This window comes from Balaenoptera borealis (genome assembly GCF_965194805.1).
Source record: "Balaenoptera borealis genome assembly, chromosome: 2".
Lineage (NCBI taxonomy): Eukaryota > Metazoa > Chordata > Mammalia > Artiodactyla > Balaenopteridae > Balaenoptera > Balaenoptera borealis.
Window position 1 is genome coordinate 80354792 of NC_138867.1, and position 27927 is coordinate 80382718.

At 36.7% G+C, this 27927-nt stretch overlaps 2 long non-coding RNA genes and 1 pseudogene across 5 annotated transcripts in view; 2 read left to right on the top strand and 1 right to left on the bottom strand.

Moving 5' to 3' along the window:
- Positions 1 to 26095, bottom strand: part of LOC309622557 — a 33127-nt gene extending 7032 nt beyond the window's left edge. For both annotated transcript variants that reach the window (XR_014240971.1, XR_014240972.1), the window contains exon 1: positions 22008 to 26095. This is a non-coding gene — a long non-coding RNA (uncharacterized lncRNA). The remainder of the gene's footprint in view (positions 1 to 22007) is intronic.
- The window catches only part of LOC309622542, a 608620-nt gene that overhangs the window by 38875 nt on the left and 541818 nt on the right, over positions 1 to 27927 (top strand). The window lies entirely within an intron of this gene.
- Positions 393 to 13317, top strand: LOC309622465 (oligosaccharyltransferase complex subunit OSTC pseudogene; annotated as a pseudogene). The gene has a single exon. The product of its transcript is annotated as an oligosaccharyltransferase complex subunit OSTC pseudogene (transcript).

Below are 27927 nucleotides of genomic sequence, written 5' to 3' on the forward strand. Positions count from 1 at the left end.
CATACTTTATATTTTCCAGGTAAACCTGTTGGCAAACAAAATATATGGTATAAATTTACAACAGCCGATTTTATAACTATGAGCTAATGAAACTTTGTGATGCTCTTTAATGTTTATATTTACCCCCTACAAGTAATTGAGTTTCAAATTTAGTAACTTTCTTCCAAATAATGTAGCTTGCATCTATTAGTGTGCCTTTTAAAATCACCAAGTCATTTGCCCAGTCTTCTGGTTAACCTGAACCTCTGTTCCATGAGATCTTTGAACATTGAGGCCTGATAGAAGGCTCAGGGTGCTTTTGAAAATTCACCAAGTATAATTCTCCCTTCACCTGACAAGAGATTGGGCAGATAAAGTGCCTTTGTTTTTCCTGGAGTGCCTTTGTTTTTCCTGTTCTGCCCCAAGAGAAAATTTTTGCCTGTCCAAAAAGGGAAGGAAGAGGAAACAAGGATAGCGCTACTCAAGTCTTGCATTTCTCTTTTCCTCTTCAGAGTCTATGTATGCATTCTATTTTGAAATATTTCTATTAGAGAAAACAAAAACCCTGATTCTCAGTGTCTTGACTGGGAAAACAAATGTACAATTTGTAATCTCTTAGCTCCATAAAGTTGAAATCACTGGGGACAGATGTATTTCAGAATTCAGATTTTTTTGCCTTTTTTGCCTTTTTAGTACCTGTGCCAGATACTTGCTTTGCAATGCTCTTCATTTAAAAATTTTAACCCCAGTTACTGGACTTTAAGATTATTATTAGTGGTTTATTACTTTATTTACTTGGGGCTTATAATTCTTAAGAGGTATCTTTTAGCAAACTCAATTAGCATTTTACTATTGAGCCATGAGTTTTTATACCTTCTAAACAAATACTGGAAGACAACTCAGCATTACTAGAATTTGTAAAACATTAGTATATATGTATATATATAGACACATTTATACCTTCAATATGTAATTGAAACCTTGTGTTGCTCTACAATGTTTATATTTACTCTCTACAAGCAGTTGATTTTCAAATTTAGTAGCTTTCTTCCAGATAATGTAGCTTGTATATATATATGTGTGTGTGTGTTTGTGAATATATATACACATATATATGAATTTATAAATATATATATCAGTTTATAAATATCCTAAAAGGCTTAGCTAATTTAGGTATAACAAATTGAGTGGGTAAAGTAGGAAAAACCAGTGATTAATTTAATAGTTATTTACTTAGTTTATCAAAGAATGCGTATTGTTTTGGTGAACAGTCAAACATGAGTACTTTTCCCCCAGATTCAGTTACATTAAATAAAAAGAGTAAATTTTTTTTTTTTACTCTTTTAAGAGTTTGTGCAGTTAAGAGTAAAAAATCACGTATGCCTAAGTAAGTAAGTCAGAAAGAGGAAGACAAATACCATATGATACCACTTATATGTGGAATCTAAAATATGACACAAATGAACTTATTTATGAAACGGAAACAGGCTCACAGACATAGAAAACAAATTTATGGTTATCAAAGGAGAAAGGGAGTTGGGGACGGATAAATTAGGAGTTTGGGATGAGCAGATACAAACTACTATATATAAAATAGACAGACAGGACTTTCCTACTGGCACAGTGGTTAAGAAACCACCTGCCAATGCAGGGGATACGGGTTCGAGCCCTGGTCTGGGAAGATCCCACATGCCACGGAGCAACTAAGCCCATGCGCCAAAACTACTGGACCTGCGCTCTAGAGCCCGTGAGCCACAACTGCTGAGCCTGCGTGCCACAACTACTGAAGCCCACATGCCTAGAGCCCATGCTCCACAACAAGAGAAGCCACCGCAATGAGAAGCCCACGCACCGCAATGAAGAGTAAGCCCCCATTCGCCACAACTAGAGAAAGCCTACGCACAGCAACGAAGACCCAATGCAGGCAAAAATAAATAAATTTATTTAAAAATTAAAAAAAATAAATAAAATAGACAACAAGGTCCTACTGTATGGCACAGGGAACTATACTCAGTATCCTGTAATAAACTGTAATGGAAAAGAATTTTAAAAATCATGTATGCAAGAAACTTTTGGGAGCAGTAGTAATTTTTTAGATTAGAAGATAAGAAGGATATGTTCTCATTTACTTAGAGTTTGGGTCCTTGGCTTGAACGTCATTCTAGGTAATTCTAACCACTGAGTGTTTGTGTTTGCTAATGAACTTTTAGCCTTTAAACTGAGATTTGTCTCTGATCTTCAGAGAAGTTCCCAGATGTTCCCTTACATAAAAGTTGGTATCTGAGAAACGTTTTCAGAAAATATATCTCCTCCACCAAGTCTTCTATTTTCTTTAAAGTAACTCAACCAAATAATATGGCCTATTAAATTGTTTCATCTTAATTCAGGGACAAAAGAGGAATGCTGCTCTGGAGGTCGCCAGTATATACCAAATATTTTCTCCTTCTTTGTCAAGTGTGCTGTTCATTGTTTGGTCACCTGTGTCTGTCAGTTTAGCACATTTAAGGCAGTTCTCAGCACCCCCATTCTTCTCTAAATCTTACATGGAGGCTTCAAACATTGTCTGGCTCATTATTTCCCAATGGAGGTTAAGCCCTTGACTGTCAGACGGAACCCTTCGCTAATTAGAGCCCTTGCTTTGGCACTGAACGTGTCATGTCTGTGAGCCTTCCCACTGCGATCAGGGGCACGATGCGCACTCGCATTAAGTAAGTGCCCAGTGCCCACAGGTCTCTGGGGAGAACTGCTTGCTATTTTCTACGTGACAAATTTTTAGCTTGCTAAAATTCTAACTCCTCTTTAACAGGCTCTAAGTAGAATTGGATGAGGTATTCCTCAGTTCACTAAGAAGAGTTTGCTTAATACTACCCTGTTTAACCTCTTCAGTTTTGATGAAGTTGAGTCCACACTTGAATAATGAAAGCAATACTTTCAAATGTGGAAAAAATAGTAAAATTTCCCACTCTTCAAAAAATAAATGTGTCAGTATATCTGTTACCTAGTATTTAACTTCATGTTAGGTTAAAACCATCTTGGTTCTTTTTGATTTAATTAAAAAGGATAACTCAAGATTGGTTCACACTATTAAAATGGTATCATAAAACTACATTGCTTCCTTTGATTCTATCTTTGCTTCAAGAAATATACAATTTATGGTTCCTTTTTCAGTTGATAGGGTTTTACCAGCTGCAGGGATAGAAAGATTGAATTGATGGGCAGGTTTCATGCCTTTGAATTGTCAAAGAATGCTTTTGGGAGTAAGTCAGGATTCTTCATTAGTATTCATAGGAGTGCTCCCATGTCTTGTGTTTGATCACTGCTTCTTGCTTCCATTTTCAGCTTTCCTTGGTTAGAGCAGGGAGCTGGCCCGACTGATGCAAGTGTCTTGGTGTTTGATTTCTTTATGGGTTAGCTTTTTGAAGAAAATTCTCTACATGGATATAGGCCATACTCTTGTATTTGGCTAGTTGATTCATGGGTTAATTTTAGACACAAGACTAGCTCTACAAGCTTAGTGCATTTTTCTTTTTAAAAGAAAGTACATTATAGAAGTTAAAAAAAATTATAGTTCACTTATTCTTGGGGAAATATACTCTGTAAAGTTATTCATGTTTCATGACTGTAATGAATGTATTGAGATTTCATTATACTTACTCTATAAACAAATTAACATTTTAATTTTGGAATTTCTGATATTTTTGGTTTTAGTAGCTGATCCCCTCATATAGAAATTAAGTGAGGGCAGAAAAAGCACATAAAGTTTCAAAGTGAAAAACAAGGTATATTAAGTGTCAGAGTTGTTGAAGGCCAGAGGAAAACAATTTTCTTTCTCACTAAGAAGCTATAGGAAATAGTTTATAGAAAGTTGTAAAATTATAAAAAAACCATACTTACTGTTTAACTCAACAACTTTTAAATTTCTTTGTATGTGTTGATGTTTCTTGTAAGACTGCTGTAATAAAGATTTAGTGACTTTTTTACAAGTATAAAATCAATTATAATCCATCAGATGGATTAAAACTGTTTTAAAATATTTGCTTCTCTGGGAAAAGGATAAATCATTAGGTTTACATATTGGGCTCTTAGTTTCTATACTGCTCTCTGTTTACTTCACTAGTATTGGGACTCTCTTACCAAAAATTTATATTTGGTATATAAACACATATATACTTTCTGGGGGGGGATAGCATGAGAGGGGCTTTTTAAAAGTTTTTTTCTCTTGATTATAAAGAGATAAATATTTATTGTACAAATTTTATAAGAAAAAAGAAGGGAAGAAACCCCGCCAGTAATCCAATACCCCGAGGCAAGCAATAGATATTGATTTATTTTCAAACTTAGATAGACAATTATTTTTTGTCTTTTATGAATAGTTAACTCATGTTTCTAGCTCATTTAACCATTAGGGTTTTAATAAATCTATTTTTATGAGATAAGCATATATAAAATTATTTACTTTATATGAGCAAATTATTCATCTTTTAATTTTCTTCATTGATTTTACAGTGACAAAGCCCATTGTGATTTATATTCACTATTATGTTTTTTTTTTGGCTGTTAATAATTAGTTTTTAAATTTTTCATTGCTTTTGATTTATTTTAAATTACACAAATAATATGTGAATATAGTCTTGGAAAAGATTCAGACGTACCCTTGTAAGTTCTCTTTTTTTATGGTTTCCTGTGGCAGTCAGTCCCCTACTAGATTTTAACCATGGTCACCAGTTTCATGTGACATTTTCCTTTGCATTAGTGTATGTATTAGGATTTTGAGTGGGGTTTTTTCTGTTGCTCTTGACTAGGGGACAAAACCAAGGACACATTGGACAGCCAGTATCTCATATTCTAAAGAGAGCTGGAGTGAGACAATCCCTCCAGGACTCAAACCAGATCTGCACCTCCCAACCATATATTAGCCCCTTCTTCTAACTATAGGCTCCTCTGGTTTATATAAGAGAACTCTACGGAGAGAGGAAGGCAGGGCGAGAGAGAGGAAGGTTATATTTGGCTCCCAAGTGAATTGCTTGTAGAGAATGGGGATTCTGCAAGAACAGTTGGCTTGCAGCTGACTGGCTGATTTACTCCCTGTCCTGTTTGAACAGGAGAACTGGGGAGAGACAATGAGCAGAGACAGGAGGCTGCAGGAGTCAGCCTGTACTCCTGTGCTTTATAGGAATGGCAGCCATGTGTGAGCATCCTGTGGGACAACTGGACATGAAGCCAGATGAATGGGTTTAAGTACCTTATCAGAAGGTGTTCTCCTGGATGAGGAGAATGCTGCAGCAAGAGGTGGTGAGGGGCCCACTTTATATACCTATCCTGTACCATGGGGGCAGGGAGTGTGGCCAGAGAGGAGGGGCAGCGGGAAGAAGGTGGAGCCACCCTAGGTCTCCCAGGGTTTGGATCTACCACCTTTAGTGAATTATCCTCTCTCTCCACTGATACTTTTGAAGCTTTATATCAAAATTTTAAATATACTAAGACTAATACACTATATAATATCTACATTTTAATATTATTTAAAATATACTATAATCAATATATTTAAAATATGCTATTAATCAGGGGTCCCCAACCCCTGGGCCGTGGACCGGTACCGGTCCGCAGCCTGTTCGGAACCGGGCTGCACAGCAGGAGGTGAGTGGCAGGCAAGTGAGCGAAGCTTCACCTGCCTCTTCCCATCACTCGCATTACTGCCTGAACCACTCCCCCCCCCCCCCCGCCCCCCGCCACCCCGGTCTGTGGAAAATTGTCTTCCACGAAACCAGTCCCTGGTGCCAAAAAGGTTGGGGACCGCTGCTATTAATCAATTCTTCATGTTATTTTTAAATTTAGAACAATTTTAACTATACTTGCCCATTTGCTCTTGCAGATGAATTTAGATTCCAAAACAAAATTCCTCAGGATTCATTTTCGTTTTGGCCCCTTCTGTACTTGTTTCTCTTCCTCCATAGTAAGAAACTTGACTCCCATTATCATTACTATGTCCTTGTTCAGGATTACTTGCTTGTTCAACCCCCCAGTATGTAACCAGTGTCATTGTTTCCTGTGTGGATGCCCCACACCACAACCCGTGTTCCAACACCCCAGGCCAGGTCTTAGTGTCCAACACTGAAGGGGCCTGGCCAGAGTCTCCTTAACACCCGTGCAAGTGCCTTTCTCACAGTGCTCAGACACACCTCACATCACGCCCCGGGCCTATAAGCCCTTCCTCTGTGTAGGCTCAGACTCCTGCTTCTGACTGTCACCCCTTTTGTCCTCCTCACTGGCTTAGGTACTCTGATCCCCACATTGGGTCACCACTCTTGCATAGATGCCCTCATCACTCCACTCAGGCTCAGACCCTCTGCAGGGATGCCCTCCTCAGTCTGCTGGGCTCTGAAACCCCAACCAGGGTGCCACTCCACTCCATGTGGCCACCCCCTCTCCCAGCTAGAGCTCTGATGCCCTGAGTTCAGTGGATGCTCTCTCCACTCTCTTTGGGCTCTGACTTCACGATGAGCTACCACAACCTATGGACTCCTTCTTTTCTCTGCTGTGGCTCTGGTACTGTGTACTTCCTGCAGGGACCCCTGTGTCACTCCACTTGGCTTCCGACTTCCTGCCCCAAGTCAACCTCTCACGTGAATGCTTTCCTCACCTCACTGACTCTCAGGCTTGGAGCCCTCCTACCTGGATATCTTCCTCACCCTGCTTGGGTTTTACACCTCGATGCCAGTCTTGTTCTGCCCCACATAATAATGGTCTGAATTGTTCAGAAAAGAAAGGAAGAAGAGGAAAGGGGAAGTGAAGGAAAGGAAATGTATTTGATTTTTTTTTATCTTCCTTTCCTCCAAAAGTATTTATTAAATGCAATTAAAAGGCAAATAAGATTCCTGCCTTACATGGGTTTACTTTCTATAAGTGGGGACAAGCATGTAAAGATATTATTATCATAGTGCAGTATGCTACCACAGAGCTTTTCCCTAGGATGCTATAGTGGCAGGTTGGAAGGACACCTATTCCAACCTAGCGGAGTTAGCAGAGGCCTTTGGGAGGTGGTGGTGATAAGGGAGTTTAATCTGTAAGGGACAGAAGAATCTAAACAGGTGAAGAGGAGGCCAGGGTAGGTTGATGAACCCACACTACCTTTTGTATCAGATTCTTTAGAAATTGAAGTAAGCATCATATTAAAAGTGTTAGGATTACTAGGAAAACAGAAGTAGATTTATTTAAAAGCCTTTGTTAATGAGAAAAATGTCATTACACAAAGAGTTTGGACTTTCTCTGCCTTTCTGCAAAACAAGGAAATTGGTTTAAAAATGAATTCATGCCTGTTCCAGGGTGGCGCATGGGGCTGGCGGCCGACAGCTGACCCTGCCGCCACCAACATGGAGAGTTTGTACCGAGTCCTGTTCTTAGTGCTCGAATGTCCCATCCTGAAGCTGAAGAAGCCGCCCTGGGTGCACATGCCGTCGGCCATGACGGTGTACGCTCTGGTGGTGGTGTCTTACTTCCTCATCACTGGAGGAATCATTTATGATGTTATTGTCGAACCTCCAAGTGTCAGCTCCATGACTAATGAACATGGGCATCAGAGACCAGTAGCTTTCTTGGCCTGCAGAGTAAATGGACAATATATTATGGAAGGACTCGCATCCAGCTTCTTGTTTACAATGGGAGGTTTAGGTTTCATAATCCTGGACCGATCCAATGCACCAAACATTCCCAAACTCAATAGATTTCTCCTTCTATTCATTGGATTCATCTGTGTCCTATTGAATTTTTTCATGGCTAGAGTATTCATGAGAATGAAACTGCCGGGCTATCTGATGGGTTAGAGTGCCTTTTGAGAAGAAATCGGTGGACACTGAATTTGCTCCTGTTAATGAAGTTTTCAAGGCTGTACCACTCCTCTGATATGAAATATGGAAAAGGATGAAAAGCAGCAGCAAAGAAACATCTAGTGAAAACATAGGAAGCGTATTATAGCTTGGACTAGAATGTCTTCTTGGTATCAAAGAGACAAGCTTATCAGTATTTTTTCCTGCTGGCCTATACTGACATACCAGCGATGTTAAGTGGCATTTTCTTCTTCTTTTTATTTCTTAAAGAAAATATACTTCATTTCTACAACTATAATATTGAGTAAAATGATTATTTTTTACAAACCCCTTAAAAAAAAATGAATTCATGCTGCTTTGAGGGCCTGGAATCTGCCTGAATATGAATTACTACAAACACAAAAAAGAATTTTAAATGAAGCCCTAAATATTTGATAATGGGAATGCTTAATTTATTCTTGGAGTGAGCATGACAAACCTCTGAATAAAAGGGAAAGGGAAGTTATTCTTTATATATAGAATGCTTTTCTGTTTCTTTTAAATTTTAAAAAATCAGTATTTTTTAAAAAGAATATTACTGAAGAGAGTTTTCTCCCACTTTGGTGCCCTTGAACTTGCCTCTGTGACCCACACTGTAGGGCCAAGAGGTTTGACCTGGGGAGGACATCATTCAATAGGCATGAGAATCAGTGGTTGGGTAAGAGCTTTTTGTCTGATGGGAGGCTTAAAATTGGGACTAGAGATTCTATCCTGTGTGGATTTTTTTGGAATACGTGTTTAGTTCTCTTAACTTGCCTTTTCTATGTATATGAATTAGGGTGTGTATATTTTTCCTGAAAGAAAACTTATGCTTAAAGTAGTTTACTAAAACAAAAATTTAATGAATTATGAAATATTTTCCTAGCCTGAGAAGACATAAATACTTCTAATAATGATTTTGCAAAGCTGAGCCTAACTGGTTTATAGAAATGTGTTCTGTGTTTTTGTTTATTTTTAGAGTACATTGAAATTGGATGTTCATTGTGAAGTGAAGCAGGAAATTTTGGTGGTCCCAGTCTGTTGGAAAGGCCCAGGTGGTTGAGGCCCAGTTCTGCTGTTCACAAACTATATGATCTTGGGCTAGTTACTTAACATCTCTCAATTTCAGTTTCCTCATGTGTGTGTTGTGAATAGTAATATTGAGAAAAATTATGTCTTTTCCCCATAGCATGTTATGTTGTTTGTAAATTACTAGACTGAATGAGCTGTAGACTTAATCCAGTTCCTCCACAAAAATTTCATGTCCAAATAACTTTATTTTTAAGGAAATCACTCTTAATGCACACAGTTCTTTACAATGAGTAATTTTTGGAATTAAGATAATTTTACTCATCCAAAAGATAAAAAATAAAACTTCCTTCAAGCCAACACATTAAAAAAAAACAGAAAACAAAACTGTACTGAATCCTCGGTACTAAGGAATCACAGGAGAAGGGATAATATTTTTATCTCTAATGCAAATGTTGATTACATAGTAAGAAATAACTGTGTTGGTTGTTAATAGATTTGCCTGAAAATGTTGCTTAAATTACATAATATTATCTTTTAACTGCTCCTACAAATAGTGGCAATGCTCCCTCTTTGTGTACTGAGATTACTTATGTAATATAAGACATTACATTAAAAAGATAACCAGTTGTGAGAAATTTGAGTCTATTAAATCAACAGTTATAATACTTTACAAAAAATCTAGTCTAATCATCATATTAAGGGTCAAGACCACAACACTTTTAGAAAAATGATTTTGAGTTTTAAGAATTCAGGGTTCATTCCTGTTATTTCTTTGGGAAACAGTTTCCTTTTTACAAATAAAGCTGTTTATCTAGCTACAGAAAAATCTTTTATTTAGGCAATTGTCTTTTAAAATATTCCAGGTCTCAATGTATCATTTCAGTTTTCATGGCTGCTTTTATGGTGTTTCTGCTAAAATGCTTTATCAAGTGGAAATGCTATCAAACTTTAACATTAAGTAAATCTAGGCATATTTTTAAACAAAACCTCTGCAGATTTACTTTGATTTTTAAAAAAACAAATGCCTTTTAAAATTAGAGCTTTTTACTAGGAAAGCATGCATTAAACTGCTTTTTTTCTCTTTGAAATTATTTCTTTAGTCTCAAAATACCTGACCAAATTATGTACTACCCATAAACCTCAGAAAAAAGGTAAACTAATTCAACATTTTAAGAAAGCATGTCCTCCAAAACTGTATAAAAATATAGTAAACCTCCCAGAATACACGATTTAAAAGGATTGTCTCACTTTAAGATTTAGAAAAGTTATCTTCCCTTTATGTATCTCCATAAAGAATTAAAGATGCATAACTATAAAATACTATTTTTGGGGTCACCAGTAATTTTATATTTGTGGGGAGAGGAATTAAATGCATGAAATTATGAGATAGACACATAGATTAGTATTCACCATCGTTACCTCCTTGTTTAGAGAAAACATTCAATAAATATCTGTTGAATGAGTGAGTTTTAATGACAAACTATATTAATTATTGTGATCATATCTAAAGTGTCTTTTGTGAAAGCATAAGTAATATAAGTGATATAATTATATCATCTTGATGACCAAAAGACAGATAAGCTCATCTAAGAACGATGGCTGCCCTGTGCTGTGAAGTTTCTTTTCATAAGACTATACTGTGTTACAGTAATTTGGGTTTTGTGTGTTAGTGTGTGTAGTTGTGGGTGTTTATAGGCTTTTCTAAGTTAAAAAAAATGTTTATGATTATGTTTTTCTTCCTGGAATATAAAAATTTGGTGGATAACTTTTAAAATTATTGTGAAACGGGGAAGTTTGGTTGGTAACTTTCTGTGGAAAAAAAATTTCTTATGCTGCTTTTTTGGAAAGTTCCCAGAAATAGCATTTTTAAAAGTTCTTTAGGAAAAACAAGGTGATTATAAGTAAGGAAGTTATTCTGGGCCAAAGGCCTATGGAATTCCCAGTAGATGAACGAATGTTCGCTTTATGGCTATTTTCTATGGTTTTAAAAAATAATGACATTGGGCTTCCCTGGTGGCGCAGTGGTTGAGAATCTGCCTGCCAGTGCAGGGGACACGGGTTCGAGCCCTGGTCTGGGAAGATCCCACATGCCGCGGAGCAGCTGGACCCGTGAGCCACAATTACTGAGCCTGCGCGTCTGGAGCCTGTGCTCCGCAACAAGAGAGGTCGCGATAGTCAGAGGCCCGCGCACCACGATGAAGAGTGGCCCCCGCTTGCTGCAACTAGAGAGGGCCCTTGCACAGAAACGAAGACCCAACACAGCCATAAATTAAAAAAAAAAAAAAAAAAAGATCTTCTTTAAAAAAAAAAATAATAATGACAGTTATTTCTCAGCACATTATTTATTTTGCCTGAAATATTTTTTCCTACATTTTTAACTTTTAGTACTTGGGGTGATGCTGAGGTACTGATTTTGAATCATGTTGTTTTAGCTTCTGTGCTTCGTATTTGAGTTGGCAGGTAGGGGTGACTTTGGGTGACCTGGCTTTCTATTAACTGTGTCAGTTTCATGCCAAATGTTGACCTCCTTGATTCTGATCCTGTCTTGGCCTCATGACCTCAATTTCTGCCTTAATCGTTTGCCTGACAGTTGAGCATTCTTAGGCTATTCTTACTTCAGTTAGCCTGGCGATAGCAGTTCATCAGTAAGGGCCCAAATCTCCTGCCTGATATCTAGAAATAAGCTTCTTTACCTTGTTATTTGACCATAATGAATTCTCAAATTGCCCATGTAGAATTTTTTACATGGGCTCTTTATTTTTCACTTTTCACACGATAATCCTCAAAGGAATTGACTGACATTAGGAAATTTCATATATAACTAGCAAATTGTTTTCCAAGTGTTGTTCTGTAGATGTTCCAGGGAAGAAAGTTCCTGGGTCATAAATATGTGAAAAACACCATACTGTTTTCCTTTTCTCTAAAAGATACATGGTACTCATTAGCTCTACAGTGAAGAGATCTGTTAAAATATTTACTCTAGCATTTATGAGAGACCAAGCTTTGGCTCTTGTTGACAAGCTTTGAAGCCATTTTTCTGTTCCCCAGGAAATCTTGTTCCTTAGGAGTAAGTCTGAAGTTTCTGCAATGTCCATGATTGAGGTTTGTGCTCCACTAAACTTATATTCTTGGCAAATGTCTTTCCCTCTATTGTTGGAGAGAATTGGACGAGGGCGGGTGGAGTATGTTGGGAGGATGAATTACGTTCAAGGGGCTGGGTTAAATGAGTGAAGTCAATGGCTTGCTTTTTTCAGTTTGATTGGTGAGTAGTTCGGGTGTCATTCCTTCAAATAAAAGCCTGGGCAAGCTCCCATGGATGAGGTCAGTGGCAGGTGGCAGAGACACCAAGAAGCAGCTATGTTATCTGAGAGTCTTCTTGCTGAGCTGGCCTTGTGCTCGTGAACAGGGACTATAGAGGTGGCTGCATGAGTATGAGCTGAGGAGTATGGAATAGAGTTGATTAGCCAGATTTTCTAAAGCTGGAAGGACACTTTCATTCTATCATTAAGTACATTTATTCTACTACTTTGCCTTCATCTTCCACCTGCTCTTGATAGTGGAGTGGTGATTGATGTGGATCCTTTGAATAACCCAGAAAGTTTCTTGGTAAATCTAGACTCCTGGGATAATTTTAAAAAATCATTTTAATTATTCTACAATTAAATAGTATAGTTTTTCCAAGTTATTTGACCTTAGAATTCTTTTTTGTGCTTAACACCTTTTACATCCCACAGAACCAGTGTATTAGGAAGCACATTTTGAAAATTGTTATATTCAAAGTATCTAGATATACTTGGGGCTCATTTTGTGGCTTAACTAAAATAATAGGAGATATGTTTTAAAGTGAGCATTATTTCTTTTTTTAATAATTTATTGGAGTATAGTTGAGTTACAATGTTGTGTTAGCTTCAGGTGTACAGCAAAGTGAATCAGTTTTATATATATATCTCCACTCTTTTTTAGATTCTTTTCCCATATAGGTCATTACAGAGTACTGAGTAGAGTTCCCTGTGCTATACAGTAGGTCCTTATTAGTTATCAGATTTTATATATAGTAGTGTGTATATCTCAATCCCAATCTCCCAATTTATCCCTCCCCTCCCCATTCCCCCCTTGGTAACCATAAGTTTGTTTTCTATATCTGTGACTCTATTTCTGTTTTGTAAATAAGTTCATTTGTACCATTTTTTTTTAGATTCCACATAGCGATATATGATATTTGTCTTTCTCTGTCTGACTTAACTTCAGTTTGACAATCTCTAGGTCTATCCATGTTGCTGCAGATGGCATTATTTCATTCTTTTTTATGGCTGCGTAATACACTTTTGCTTACTATTAATGCCTGGATAGAAATTCATGAAATCAATTAGTAATATCAATATATTGAGTTTGTAGTCATTGAATTAGTTGCCTGTTATTGCTCTAACAAATTGCCACAGATTTGGTGAGCTTAAAACAGCACAAAGTTATTATCTTATAGTTTTGGAAGTCAGAAGTCCTAAAATCAAGGTGTCAGCAGGGCTGCATTCTTTCTGGAAGGTTTGGGGAAGAATTCATTTTCTTGCCTTTTTCAGTGTCTAGAGGTCACCTGCATTCCTTGGCTTGTGTCCCCTTCCTTATATCACTCCAGCCTCTCCATCTCTTGATTGCTCTTCCTCTGTCTGAATCTGCCCCTCCTGCACCCTCTTATAAGGACCCTTGTGATTATATAAACCAATCCAGATAATGCAGAATAATTTCACCACCTCAAGTTCCTTAATCACATCTGCAAAGTACCTTTTAATGTGTAACATTCATAGGTTTCTGGGATTAGGACGTGGACATTTTTGGAGGGCCATTATTCTGTCTACCACAGACATATAGTTCATATATGAAGTATAAAACTAATAGTCTCGGGCATCCCTGGTGGTGCAGTGGTTGGGAATCTGCCTGCCAATGCAGGGGACACGGGTTCGAGCCCTGGTCTGGGAAGATCCCACATACCGCGGAGCAACTAGGCCCGTGAGCCACAATTACTGAGCCTGCGCGTCTGGAGCCTGTGCTCTGCAACGGGAGAGGCCACGATAGTGAGAGGGCTGCGCACCGCGATGAAGAGTGGCCCCCGCTTGCCGCAACTAGAGAAAGCCCTCGCACAGAAACAAAGACCCAACACAGCCATAAATAAATAAATAAATAATTAAAAAAAACAAAAAACAAAAAACTAATAGTCTCTGATTTAAAGTATCTAATGGTAAATCATTTCATCATTGGGAACCAAACAGTCTTTCTTACAAATTTTTTTAAGGAGCATCAATTGCTAAAAATTGCACATGGGAATATTATTATAGAATATGTTTACTGGATGTTCTTTGTCTTAACTAGCTATACTTATTTAATTTTGTTGATATCATGACATCTTCCCCCTAAATATGGCAGTAGAAATCTCTGAAATATAAGAACATTCTCTCTCCCCTCAATAGCCTGAGTAATAGTGTTCTCGTTTACAAGCAAATATAAGGAAACTGTTACAAACCCTAGCAGGAGGAATATAATAGATAAAAGCTAAGTTTTTTTTGAGAACATGATTGTTGTTGCTGTTAATCTTACAGATATCAAATAATATAATTCAGCTCTTTCTATTGACTTCTAGGATGCTTAGAGCAAGTTTATGGCCCACACTAAGCACTGATGTCTTTATTTTTTTTTCTTACAATTTCTTTTATTTTTTTTCCTACTTTTCTCATTTATTACTTTTTTAAAATCTCAGTATACTGTATATATCTTTATGCCTTACCTCAAATCTTTTTTGGAATTAAGCCACGTATATACAAATAAGAAAACATTTCCTGTTAGTACTTTGGAATAGTGTTTTCTGAGGAAGCATGTAGAAACTTTATCCTTACGAGTTTCCTAATTAGTTAGAATGCCATCAGTTTGAGTTCCTCTTAGAGAGGATTTAAATATCTATTGGCATTTACCCTGATTCCTCTTACTCTCTTACTGTCAAGAGTAATGGGAATATGAAAAAACTTATTTTGCTCTTGGGTTCTATTTTATATTTTAAAGGAAGAGAAGAACTTCTGCAGGATCACTGAAGTCCAGTGACTCTTATTTGACTCAAAATATTCAGATTCACTAATGAAAAAAGACACAAATGAATTTATTTACGAAACAGAAACAGACTTGCAGACATAGAAAACAGACTTATGGTTACCAAAGGGGAAGGAGGGAAGGGATAAATTAGGAATTTGGGATTAACAGATACACACTACTATATATAAAATAGATAAACAACAAGGACCTACTGTATAGCAAAGGGAACTATATTCAATATCTTATATAATGGAAAAATAATCTGAAAGAGAATATATATATGTAAACTGATTCACTTTGCTGTATACCTGAAACACTGTAAATCAACTATACTTCAATAAAAAATAAATTAATTAAAAAATCCAGGTTCACTGTACTTGAATTAGAGCACCCAAATGAAGAAATTCCAATGTCTTCTATGAAAGAGTTCGCAGAATATGAAAAAAAATGGTAGAAAGGGAGTTCTGATGGCAACTAGCTATTCCTTTTCAATTTATTTTTGATACATTGCAAATAAATACCGTAATATTCATGCAAAATTTCTCTCATCTTTAAAACTTTTCTCTGGTGCCAAAGAGTCCAAAACTACCTTGAGGAAGGAAGCATATTACTTCCCTTGCCCTCCTCCCAGTTTTCTGTTTAAACCCTGCTGCTGTCAAGTTTGAGTGGAAAATGATTCTGTTGCCAGTTGGCAACTTACATGACTCTTGGCCAAGAAAGCTATTTAAGCAACTTTGAAATCTGCTTAGATTTTCAAAGCTGTGTGTGTGGTGTAACACCAGTGCTCCTGGAAAACACTGGGAGGCAAGCCATCCTCTCTGACATGCTCTCAAATATGGCATAAGTTCCATGTCATGGATACCAGCATAACAGAAGAGCCCAGAGGAGAGTCTCAGCTCCATCTTGTGAGCTTCTTGCCATAAACCTGAGGCGTACTATTACTACTATTTTTAGTACATATTAAATGAGCACTAGGGACTTCCCTGGTGGTGCAGTGGTTAAGAATCCGCCTGCCAATGCAGGGGACACAGGTTCGAGCCCTGGGCCGGGAAGGTCCCACATGCCACAGAGCAACTAAGCCCGTGCGCCACAACTACTGAGCCTGCCCTCTAGAGCCCGTGAGCCACAACTACTGAGCCTGTGTGGCACAACTACTGAAGCCCGTGTGCCTAGAGCCCGTGCTCCGCAACAAGAGAAGCCACCGCAATGAGAAGCTCGCGCACCGCAACGAAGAGTAGCCCCCAAACGCTGCAACTAGAGAAAGCCCGCACGCAGCAACGAAGACCCAACACAGCCAAAAATAAATAAATAAAATAAAATAAATTTATTAAAAAAAAAAGTGCACTAACTCTAGTGTTAGGAATTGTGCTAAGCTTTAAAGCACCTTTTTCGTTTAATCCTCACAACAGCCCTCTGAGGGAGTTACTGTTATCATCCCCGCTTTAATGGATGGAGAAGCTATGACTTAAGAAGTTAAGTCTTTTGCCCAAGATTACATGGTTTTTCAGAATGGTGATTAAAACATTTGTGTGTTTGAATTTAAAGCCCACAGTGTTAACCTTTATGCTGTGTACTCTATATAAGAGTTTGTGTATATACAGGGATCCAGACTGTATTGTTGCTAAGACTTAGCTCATATTTTAAAAATATGTAAAAGTAATATAAAAGTAATATGTAGGGGAGTTCCCTGGTGGCCTAGTGCTTAGGATTCTGGGCTTTCACTGCCATGGCCCGGGTTCAGTCCCTGGTCGGGGAACTGAGATCTCGCAAGACATACAGTGTGGCCAAAAAAAAAAAAAGAAAAAGAAAAGAATAAAAGTAATATGTAGGGCTTATCTTTTTAACTTAAAATAAAACTGTCATTTAATATTGTTTTTCCATCTGCTATAAACTAGAGATTGCCTTTACATTCTGAAAAGAAATATAACTCTAATATTACCTTGAGATTTATGTGGCATCAGTGGTGCATAGCATTAGGGGAAAGAAGAATAACTTTAAATCATTTTGATGGGAAGCAGCATAACGGGCAGATGTAATGATGCTAGGAATGAGGAAATTGATCTTATACTCTGGTTCAAATTTGGCTCATATTATGACTTTGGAGACCTACTCAGCATTTTAATAGTTTTGATATCTTTTCCTTGAAATGAAGATACACATAACATTATGATTAAGTGTAGAATATTTGAATTGTCTTTCTGAAGTAGGTTGGCCAACAACTAAACTCTAGGCTTATAATATCTAAGTAACCCATATGTGTCCATGGATGGGGAAAAGATACTCCTTCTCAGAAAGGGAGGAGGGAAGCCCAGTCCTGCCCATATTGTCCACAGGTCCTCAGCCTATGTCTCCTTCATGCCTGACTTGGCCCTCATTCTGATTTGGGATCCAGGTTTGGGTTTGGTTTATTACATTTTGGTTCTTTTTGCAATTCATTCAGCCAACTTGGCTACATGCTTAGACTGTGTTTGCTGCACTACTTACCCTTGCCCATCACTCTGATTTTGGGTATTGCCTTTGACCCCTTTGATGGACTTTACTGCACATGCCATTTCAAGTGCATGTCAAGCATTCCAGCTCTTGTTGTGGTGAGCTACTCTTAACCAAGGCTAAGTGCTTGTCTGAGTCAAGTGCTAAGTGGCTAAAAAGTCACTATAAGGAAAATATTTTAAAATATTATTTAAGATTCAAAAACTTTATATTTAATTGCAGAATGATACTTATTTACATAATTATTTTTTTAAGAATTTGAACCTGCTAATTTTCTCCTTTACTCCTATTGTCTTTCTACCCCTCCTTCCTTCCTTCCTTCCTTCCTTCCTTCCTTCCTTCCTTCCTTCCTTCCTTCTAGAAATTTCAGGAAAGTTTGAATTAGAAGAGTATTTTAATAGTTCAACATATCATAGTGTTTAGAGCAGTGTTTATATTAAAAATTTTTTAAAGGCTTACTATGGGAAAATGTGAGAGATATCTCAATAATGGATACTCCCAAACTTCTTTCATTATTGAGGTTCAATCAAAACTATAAATGTTTAAAAGAAAAATCCTAGTTTGCTTTATTTTATTCTTACATTTTTATACTTATAAATATTTATAACTATCTAAGAATTCACAGGGTATATTTATTTTATAATTGCTTAACTATGTTAAGAGCATTGAAACTGCATTTGAAAGCATTAATTTAAAGAAAGGTTGAGGGTAAAAGTGGAAAATACTGATAAACCTGCCAACTCTTTTATATTGTTTCAGTCAAAGTGTATTTTTTTACAAGTTTGACATATATCATGTATTTTTTGATTATGCATCCTTTAAAAATTACCATATTAATGACTAGAACATTTCATTAAGTTGGTCTAACCTCAGTTATTTAACTATTCTTCGATTGTAGAGTATCTTTTACTCATTCATATAAAAATATTAGTTGTTTATTAAGTGCCATGGTTATCAGGCAGCAACTCTGAAAATAAGGTAAAAATAGTTTCTTGCCTGCTTTGAGTTTATAAGCAATTTAATACACAGTGAAAAGTATTATGACAGGGAAAGTTCAGTGTTTTGTGGCTTCCGCAGAAGAGTGGCAGAGTCTAAATGATACGGGCAGGGAAGGAGAAGAGAGGGTTATAAAACATCACAGAGCAAGTGTTCTTTTAAACTGAGACCCCAAATGTGAACAGGACTTAGCTACAACAAGTGAATGGGAAAGTGCTCCTGACAGAGGCAGGAGCGTTATGATGACTCAAGGCTAAGAGAGAACATGGCATGTTCAGATACTGAAGAAAAATCCCGCAGGACTGGAGGATGAAGGATAAGAGAGAAATTTGAGCATTGGGAAAAACCAAGAAAGAGAAATACATAGGATCCAGGAAATATTGTCCCCAAACTGAAAAAATAAGGGAATTCCCTGGACTCTGTAGCAGGACAAGGGAGAAACTCAGCCATATTGAAGCATGAAAGCAGAAAGTTCTGGACTGGATGTCTCCAGAAGAAAACTAAACTGTATGTAACAAACCAAAGAATTGAAAGGAAGGCAAGATAAACGTGAGGATATAATGAAGGTTTGTAATCGCCCAAACCCTTTTCTAAGAAAAATGAAAAGTATTCAGAAACTCTAGGAAAAAACCCCAAAAGCTGAAAAATTATACCATACTTAATAATGAAGCTAATCAAAATATGGCTTGATTTTAAGCACTTGATATAATAAAAGAAAAGAAAATCTATTGTACTGTGATGCTAGAAATACTTTCCTTTGAGAGTCCCAGAGGTAGTTAACGTTGGACCTATTGAATAGCTACCAAAGTAACCCGTGGAAGAGCTAAGAATAAAAATATATTGATAGCTATCAGTGTATGGGACACAGGAGGGGAGAAGCTTTGTGTAAGTGAGCCCAAGCCTTTCATAGCAGAGAGTCAGTAAATGGCACCTCAGATTGTAAGTAAAGAAAAGAGAGATGCAGATATTATTTAGAATTGTGGGATTAGCTACCAGAAGAACCCATACAGAAACAGTTAACAAAATTTGCCTATGGACTCTGGAAAGGAAGAGGGGCAGAATAGGAGATTCTCAGGTTTCTTTATAAGCACAGGATTTGATTTTTTCTTTTTACTATTTTCATGTATTCTTTATCATAACTAAACTTTTTTCAGATATGATGGTCTTTCTTATCCTCTGTTTCTGGAATCTTTATTTCTCGCTCATCTACGTTGAGAACTTCAGAGTCGTCTGACCATTTTCCCTCCCTTGCCTCAACTTCAAATCAATTACCAAATTCCATTATATTTACTTCTAGGCTAAGTACTGTTTTGACCTCAGCTAACACATCTTAAAAGCAAGACCTGAAAGAATCAAGTTGATTTCAAGAAACTTAACTACACTCAGAACAAAGCTCAAGGAGATTTCTAGGCATACAAAAATACCAAGCACCCAACAAGGCAAAATTCACAGAGTGGACCCATAATGAGAAGTAAAATCAATCAACTGAAACCAATCCAGAACTGATATAGATGCTATAACTAGTAGGACATCATTATTGTCACTGCATTTCATATGTTCAAAAAGTTAAGTAGATGGAAGGTATAGGAAAGATCCAAATGGAACTTCTAGAGATATAAACAGTAATGTGTGAGGTGCAGTGGATGGTATATTAATTAGGCTTTTCCAGAGAAACAGAATCAATAGGCTGTGTGTGTGTGTGTGTGTGTGTGTGTGTGTGTGTATTAAGGCGCTGGCTTGTGATTGTGGGGGCTGGCAAGTCTGAAATCATCAGGACTGGCTGCCAGGCTAGACATTTCAGTAGGAGTTAATGTTAAAGTCAGAATGGAGACAGAATTCCTTCTTCCTTCCCACTTGGTGGACCTCAGTTTTTTTTCTCTTAAGGTTTTCAGCTGATTGGATGAGATCCACGTACATTATGGAGGGTAATCTGCTTTACCCAGAGTCTAATGATAAATAAATGTCAGTCACATCTAAAAAATACCTTCACAACATATCCAGACTGGTGTTTCACCAAACAACTGGGCACCATAGCCTAGCAAAATTGACACATAAAATTCACCATCACAGATGGGATTAACAACAGATTAGATGTTTCAGAAGAAAAATATTAGTGAACTTGAAGACATGGCAATTGAAATGATTAAAACAGAAACAGAGAAATGAGCGAATAAAAAAAAATAAACAGATCATCAGTGAGCTGTGGGACAAGTTCAATCAGCCTAAATATCTATAATTAAGAATCCAATGGACATTTTTCAATTCTTATTTGGTTGGCCTTTTAGCAGCATTTGACTATGTTGACTATTTCCACCTTTTCAAAATACTTCATTTTCTTGGCACCACATTCCAAGAAGGTTTTCCTTCTATCTGGTTTCTTATTCTTTGTCTCCTTTTTCCTTCCTTCTGTCTTTTCCTTTCTTAAATGTTCTTTCTTGGGTTCCTTTCTCTTCTACCTCTGTATACTCTTCCTGTGTGACCTCACCCATTTCAGTGGCTTTGGTTACTATCTCCATGCTTACTCCAAAATCACTATCTTCAATCCAGAACCCTCCTGAGTATTTGACCCAAATATTGATTACCTGCTAGATCTTCTCTTTGATGTTCCATAGGTACTAAACCCAGCATAATCATAACTGAGTTCAGCCTCTTTCCTTAACTCCCAGCCTGCTCCACTCCTGCATTTCCTGTCTTACTGAATGTGTCAACTCCTCTGGCCAAGCCAGAAATCTAGACATCATCATGGACTCCTTTGAATCCTTCACTTTCCTTCACTCACAAAGATCTGATAATTCTACCTCTTAAATATTTTCTAGAATATGCATATTCCTTTATTGCCATTGCTACCAGTTTAGGCTAGAGAGCTGTTATCTCTCTCCCAGTTTATACTCAAAATATCCTAAGTAGTTTTCTGTCTCTAGGTTTCCCAGTTCCAATCAGTTTGCTATATAGTGAAATGAAAATCTGACTAGGTCATTCTTCTTAAAGCTCTTTAGTGGCTCCTACTTCTCTTAGGCCAAAGTCCAAACTCCTTGGCATTCATTACAAACATCTGTCACCATCTGTCATTCATCTTTCACCACCCCTTTCTCATGCTATGCTCTATGTTACAACAATACAGAACTTAACATACAGCTACTAAATTGAATTTAAATGTGTGGATAGGCTTCTGGGTCTACCTAAAGCAGTTTTAAAAATGACTTTTGTTTGAGCATTCCTTTGATTGTTTCATCGGATTCTCCAAAAAAGAATCTCACAGAGGCTGATTTGGTGTGGTGGGGCCACTCCATGCTCCAGTTTCTTTATATATCTAAACATTTTCTGCATCCTTTTGACCCACGGAGAATAAGGGAGCGACTACAATGGGCTAGGGCCACAGCAAGCTGATGAAGCTCTGATGGGGAAGAAACTCCTCCAAAGGCAAATTAAGGCCTTTATTATCCTGCATATTCTACCACCATCTCAAAATAAGCATGTTTAAAACTAAATATTCTAATATTCTGTGCATATCAATTCACCATCTATGAACTTCTTTCTACCAGTTGTAGAACTAGTCACCCAATCTCAAACGCTTGAGGTTATCATCCCTCTCCTTACCTACTGAAATATTCATTTTCTTTTCTTGTAATATTTCCTTCCATTCTGCTCCATGTGCACAGTTACCACAGTAGTCCTCAATTCTGTCATTTCATTGGTGTATGCTTGCAGACTTCTGGTTGTCTAATAGAAATATAATATAACCATATACATGATTTCAGATTGTCTAAAAGCAACATTTAAAAGCATCAAAAAGTGAAATTAATTTTATTAATATATTTTATTCATATCAATATACCCAAAATATTATTTCAAAATGTAATTAATATAAATATTACTATTGATATATTTTATGTTTTTTCCTAGTCTTTGAAATCCAGTTTGTGTTTTACACTTATAGTACATCTCAAGTCCGACTAGCACATTTCCAGTGCTCAATAACTACATATAACTAGTGGCTACTGTATTGGACAGCATAGAGCCTAGCTGATCTTTTTGAGCTCAAATATTTATTTTTTCCAATAGAATCTGCATCCCACAATCAGACCAATTATCTATCAGCACTATTTTCATCACAAACATGGAGAAAAGACTATGATTAATTTCATTTGAATTCAATAGAAAGATCTGATCTCTTTGTGTAATTTGATTCAAGGACATCCATAAATTCCATTCATGTATCCAACATTATTTTCAGCTTACCTAACATTATTTCAACTTATTCAATGTTATTTTCACAAGACCCCAAAGGATACCAGTTGTTCCAGTTACATTGGTTTTTTCACTATTCCATGAACATGCCTGCCTCATTCTTACTCTTAAGCCTTACCTCACACAATTCCTGTTACTTGGCTCATTTTCTCTCTTAGCTCTCTAATCCCAGATCAAATTATTCTTTCTTTATGAAGCCTTTCCTCACTAGTACAGCCAGAGGGGAAAGTGCTGCTGCTACGATGTGAATATATCAGTAATTGTGTAATTAATAATATAACTAAGATATAGTTTGTTGTACTTTCTTAATGAAATAAGAAAAAGTTGATAGCATGGAAAAAAGTGGTCTTCATTAAGGACTGATTAGTATTATAATTATCATTACATTTAAAATTATTTTTAGCTAACACTTGTTTACTATGTACTAAATACTATGCTAGGTGAATTATGTGCATTATCTCATTTAATTCTCACAAAATATGGAGCAGTTTCTATCACCCTTTTTGTAGATAAAACATTCGGCGTCCAGAAACATTAAATTGTCTAGAAAGAAATGAAGACAGGATTTGACACCTAACTCTGATTCCTGCTTTTAACCACAAAGTAACAGTACCTATCCAAGAAAGTATATTCCTTCTAGGAGACTAACAGAACCTTCTAAATATAAGGATTATTGCAGCTCCCTTCTCATTGGTAACCTAGACACCAACCGAGATACTTTGGTTAAGATATTGCACACTTATTGTGATAGATTATCGCAACTAAGGTCTCCTTCTAATTTTTCTGAGATTGTTACAAGGAAGCTGTGCATTTCCAAAACCTGAACTTTTTAAAAAACTTCTAAAACATTCGTTAATATGTTTAGTAAGCAATTTAGAAATATAAATACACATTTTATAATTCAGTATGCTAGTAACAGAAAATTTAAAAACTCCGCATGAAAAAATTGTGACTTGATATGTTTTGCTGTCTCCTAAATTTTCTCTCTCTATGACTAGAATAAGCCTATGAGTTAACTATAAATTACAATTTATGCTGATAAAATTCTTTCAGTAAAATTATTTTAGCCCAAGCATCCCATTTGTGAAATACATGGAGAACAAAGGAAATAGATCTATGTTATAGTAAGATAAATGATCAGATATCCTGTGGTACCTGAATAAAAACTCTTGTAAATAAACCTTTACAAATTTAGTATTGGGCTTCCCTTGTGGCGCAGTGGTTAAGAATCCGCCTGCCAATGCAGGGGACATGGGTTCAATCCCTGGTCCGGGAAGATCCCACATGCCACGGTGCAACTAAGCCCGCGTGCCACAACTACTGAGCCTGTGCTCTGGAGCCCACGAGCCACAACTACTGAGCCCACATGCCACAACTCCTGAAGCCTGTGTGCCTAGAGCCCATGCTCCACAACAAGAGAAGCCACCGCAATGAGAAGCCCACGGGCACCGCAACGAAGTGTAGCCCCTGCTCGCGGAAACTAGAGAAAGCCCGTGCACAGCAACGAAGACCCAATGCAGCCAAAAATAAATTAAAAAAAAAAATTTAGTATTGTTCATCTCCTTTTTCCCTTTATGTCATACAAATTTGTAAGATTTTCTTCCTTTTACACAAGTTGCAGTCTTCAAATTGATACACAGAAAATTCCTTTACTCCTTCCTTCACAACAAATGGAAATGTATCAATAAATTTCAGCATTCTCTCACTTACTTTTCTTAAATGTATTCATTAAAAAAGAATATGTAGTTCCATAACACGTTTTCTGAACAAATGTCCTGTTAGGTCATTCATCTAAATTGTTTGTTGAATATGATCTCTTGATATTTGTTCCTCAGTGAACTGAAACAGCTCCTTTATCCTGTCTTCTTAGGTCTCAAAACATTTGCTCTTTTTCATCCCTTGTGTCAGAGTGTTTTGCACAAAACAGAATGCAAGAAAGCAACTTGCTGTATTCTGAAAAGGAGTTCTAATTAGTTCTGGACAGACTGGAATAATGACCTTATTTTAGACAGAGTACTCCTAATTACTAACAGCATCATGTCATTTTTCATACTTCATTTTATTATCACAATAGCCAAATTTTTGCTTTGACTCCTCATTTATCTTTTTCCTGTATTTTATTAATTTTCAGGTGAAAATTAATTTTTTATTGTATTATGATATCTTTTCTTCATTAAGAGGGAATTTACATGTTTGAAAATTGTTCCAAATTATTTACAGTTTCTGCCATCTTATATCATCTCTGGCTTTAACTAAGACTGCATTAAAATGGTAAATTCAGAAGAGGATTGAGAACTTTTATTCTCTACAGTGTCTCAATTTCCTCCTGTTTTTGCATCCTTTAAAGTTGTTGGCTATTTCTCCATTAATGTAAATGAAATAAATTTGTCAAATCAGTGGCAAATCTGGCATTAAATATGTGTGCAAAATGGTTTAACTACAATAATATTAGTTTAGTTTTCTAATTTATTTTCTTTACATTTTAAATCTAACTGGAAAATCCCATTCAAAAGTTTTTAGGAATATAGATGCCTATATTATGAATTGCTTGAGACTTCCTTATACATTTTGTACAACCCGTCTTAATGGAGAAAATTATTATTACTATTATTTTTGACAGAGAAAATTTAATTTAAATCAACTTCTTCACTCAGATGTAGAAATATTGCCATCTAGTTGTTGAATACCGAGTATATTGTTGAAAAACTTTTTTTTTGATTTTTTGAATTTTATTTATTTTTTTATACAGCAGGTTCTTACTAGTTATCCATTTTGTACATATTAGTGTATATATGTCAATCCCAGTCTCCCAATTCATCATATCACCACCCCCCTCCCCCCGCCACTTTCCCCTCTTGGTGTCCATACGTTTGTTCTCTACATCTGTGTCTCAACTTCTGCCCTGCAAACTGGTTAATCTGTACCATTTTTCTGGGTTCCACATACATGCGTTAATATATGATATTTGTTTTTCTATTTCTGACTTACTTCACTCTGTATGACAATCTCTAGATTCATCCACGTCTCTACAAATGACCCGATTTCGTTCCTTTTTATGGCTGACTAATATTCCATTGTATATATGTACCACTTCTTCTTTATCCATTCGTCTGCTGATGGGCATTTAGGTTGCTTCGATGACCTGGCAATTGTAAATAGTGCTGCAGTGAACATTGGGGTGCATGTGTCTTTTTGAATTATGGTTTTCTCTGGGTATATGCCCAGTAGTGGGATTGCTGGATCATATGGTAGTTCTATTTTTAGTTTTTTAAGGAATCTCTGTACTGTTCTCCATAGTGGCTGTATCAATTTACATTCCCACCAACAGTGCAAGAGGGTTCCCTTTTCTCCACACCCTCTCCAGCATTTGTTGTTTGTAGATTTTCTGATGATGCCCATTCTAACTGGTGTGAGGTGATACCTCACTGTAGTTTTGATTTGCATTTCTCTAATAATTAGTGATGTTGAACAGCTTTTCCTGTGTTTCTTGGCCATCTGTATATCTTCTTTGGAGAAATGTCTATTTAGGTCTTCGGCCCATTTTTGGATTGGGTTGTTATTTTTTTAATATTGAGCTGCATGAGCTGTTTATATATTTTGGAGCTTAATCCTTTGTCCGTTGGTTTGTATGCAAATATTTTCTCCCATTCTAAGGGTTGTCTTTTCATCTTGTTTATGGTTTCCTTTGCTGTGCAACAGCTTTTAAGTTTCATTAGGTCCCATTTGTTTATTTTTGTTTTTATTTCCATTATTCTAGGAGATGGATCAAAAAAGATCTTGCTGTGATTTATGTCAAAGAGTGTTCTTCCTATGTTTTCCTCTAAGAGTTTTATAGTGTCCAGTCTTACATTTAGGTCTCTAATACATTTTGAGTTTATTTTTGTGTATGGTGTCAGGGAGCATTCTAATTTCATTCTTTTACATGTAGCTGTCCAGTTTTCCCAGCACCACTTATTGAAGAGACTGTCTTTTCTCCATTGTATATCCTTGCCTCCTTTGTCATAGATTAGTTGACCATAGGTGCATAGGTTTATCTCTGGGTTTTCTATCCTGTTCCATTGATGTCTATTTCTGTTTTTGTGCCAGTACCATATTGTCTTGATTACTGTAGCTTTGTAGTATAGTCTGAAGTCAGTTAGTCTGATTCCTCCAGCTCCGTTTTTTCCCCTCAAGACTGCTTTGGCTATTCGGGGTCTTTTGTGTCTCCATACAAATTTTAAGATTTTTTGTTCTAGTTCTGTAAAAAAATGCCATTGGTGATTTGATAGGGATTGCATTAGAATCTGTAGATTGCTTTGGGTAGTATAGTCATTTTCACAGTATTGATTCTTCCAATCCAAGAACATGGTATATCTCTCCATCTGTTTGTATCATCTTCAATTTCTTTCGTTAGTGTCGTATAGTTTTCTGCATATAGGTCTTTTGTCTCCCTAGGTAGGTTTATTCCTAGGTATTTTATTCTTTCTATAGCAATGGTAAATGGGAGTGCTTCCTTAATTTCTCTTTCAGATTTTTCATCATTAGTGTATAGGAATGCAAGAGATTTCTGTGCATTAATTTTGTATCCTGCAACTTTACCAGATTCATTGATTAGCTCTAGTAGTTTTACGGTGGCATCTTTAGGTTTCTCTATGTATAGTATCATGTCACCTGCAAACAGTGACAGTTTTACTTCTTCTTTTCCAATTTGTATTCCTTTTATTTCTTTTTCTTCTCTGATTGCCGTGGCTAGGGCTTCCAAAACTATGTTGAATAATAGTGGTGAGAGTGGACATCCTTGTCTTCTTCCTGATCTTAGAGGAAATGGTTTCAGTTTTTCACCATTGAGAATGATGTTTGCTGTGGGTTTGTCATATATGGCCTTTATTATGTTGAGGTAGGTTCCCTCTGTGCCCACTTTCTGGAGAGTTTTTATCATAAATGGGTGTTGAATTTTGTCAAAAGCTTTTTCTGCATCTATTGAGATGATCATATGGTTTTTCTTCTTCAATTTGTTAATATGGTGTATCACAGTGATTGATTTGAGTATACTGAAGAATCCTTGTATCCCTGGGATAAATCCACTTGATCATGGCGTATGATCCTTTTAATGTGTTGCTGGATTCTGTTTGCTAGTATTTTGTTGAGGATTTTTGCGTCTGTATTCATCAGTGATATTGGTCTGTAATTTTCTTTACTTGTAGTATCTTTGTCTGGTTTTGGTATCAGGATGATTGTGGCCTCATAGAATGAGTTTGGGAGTGTTCCTTTCTCTGCAATTTTTTGGAAG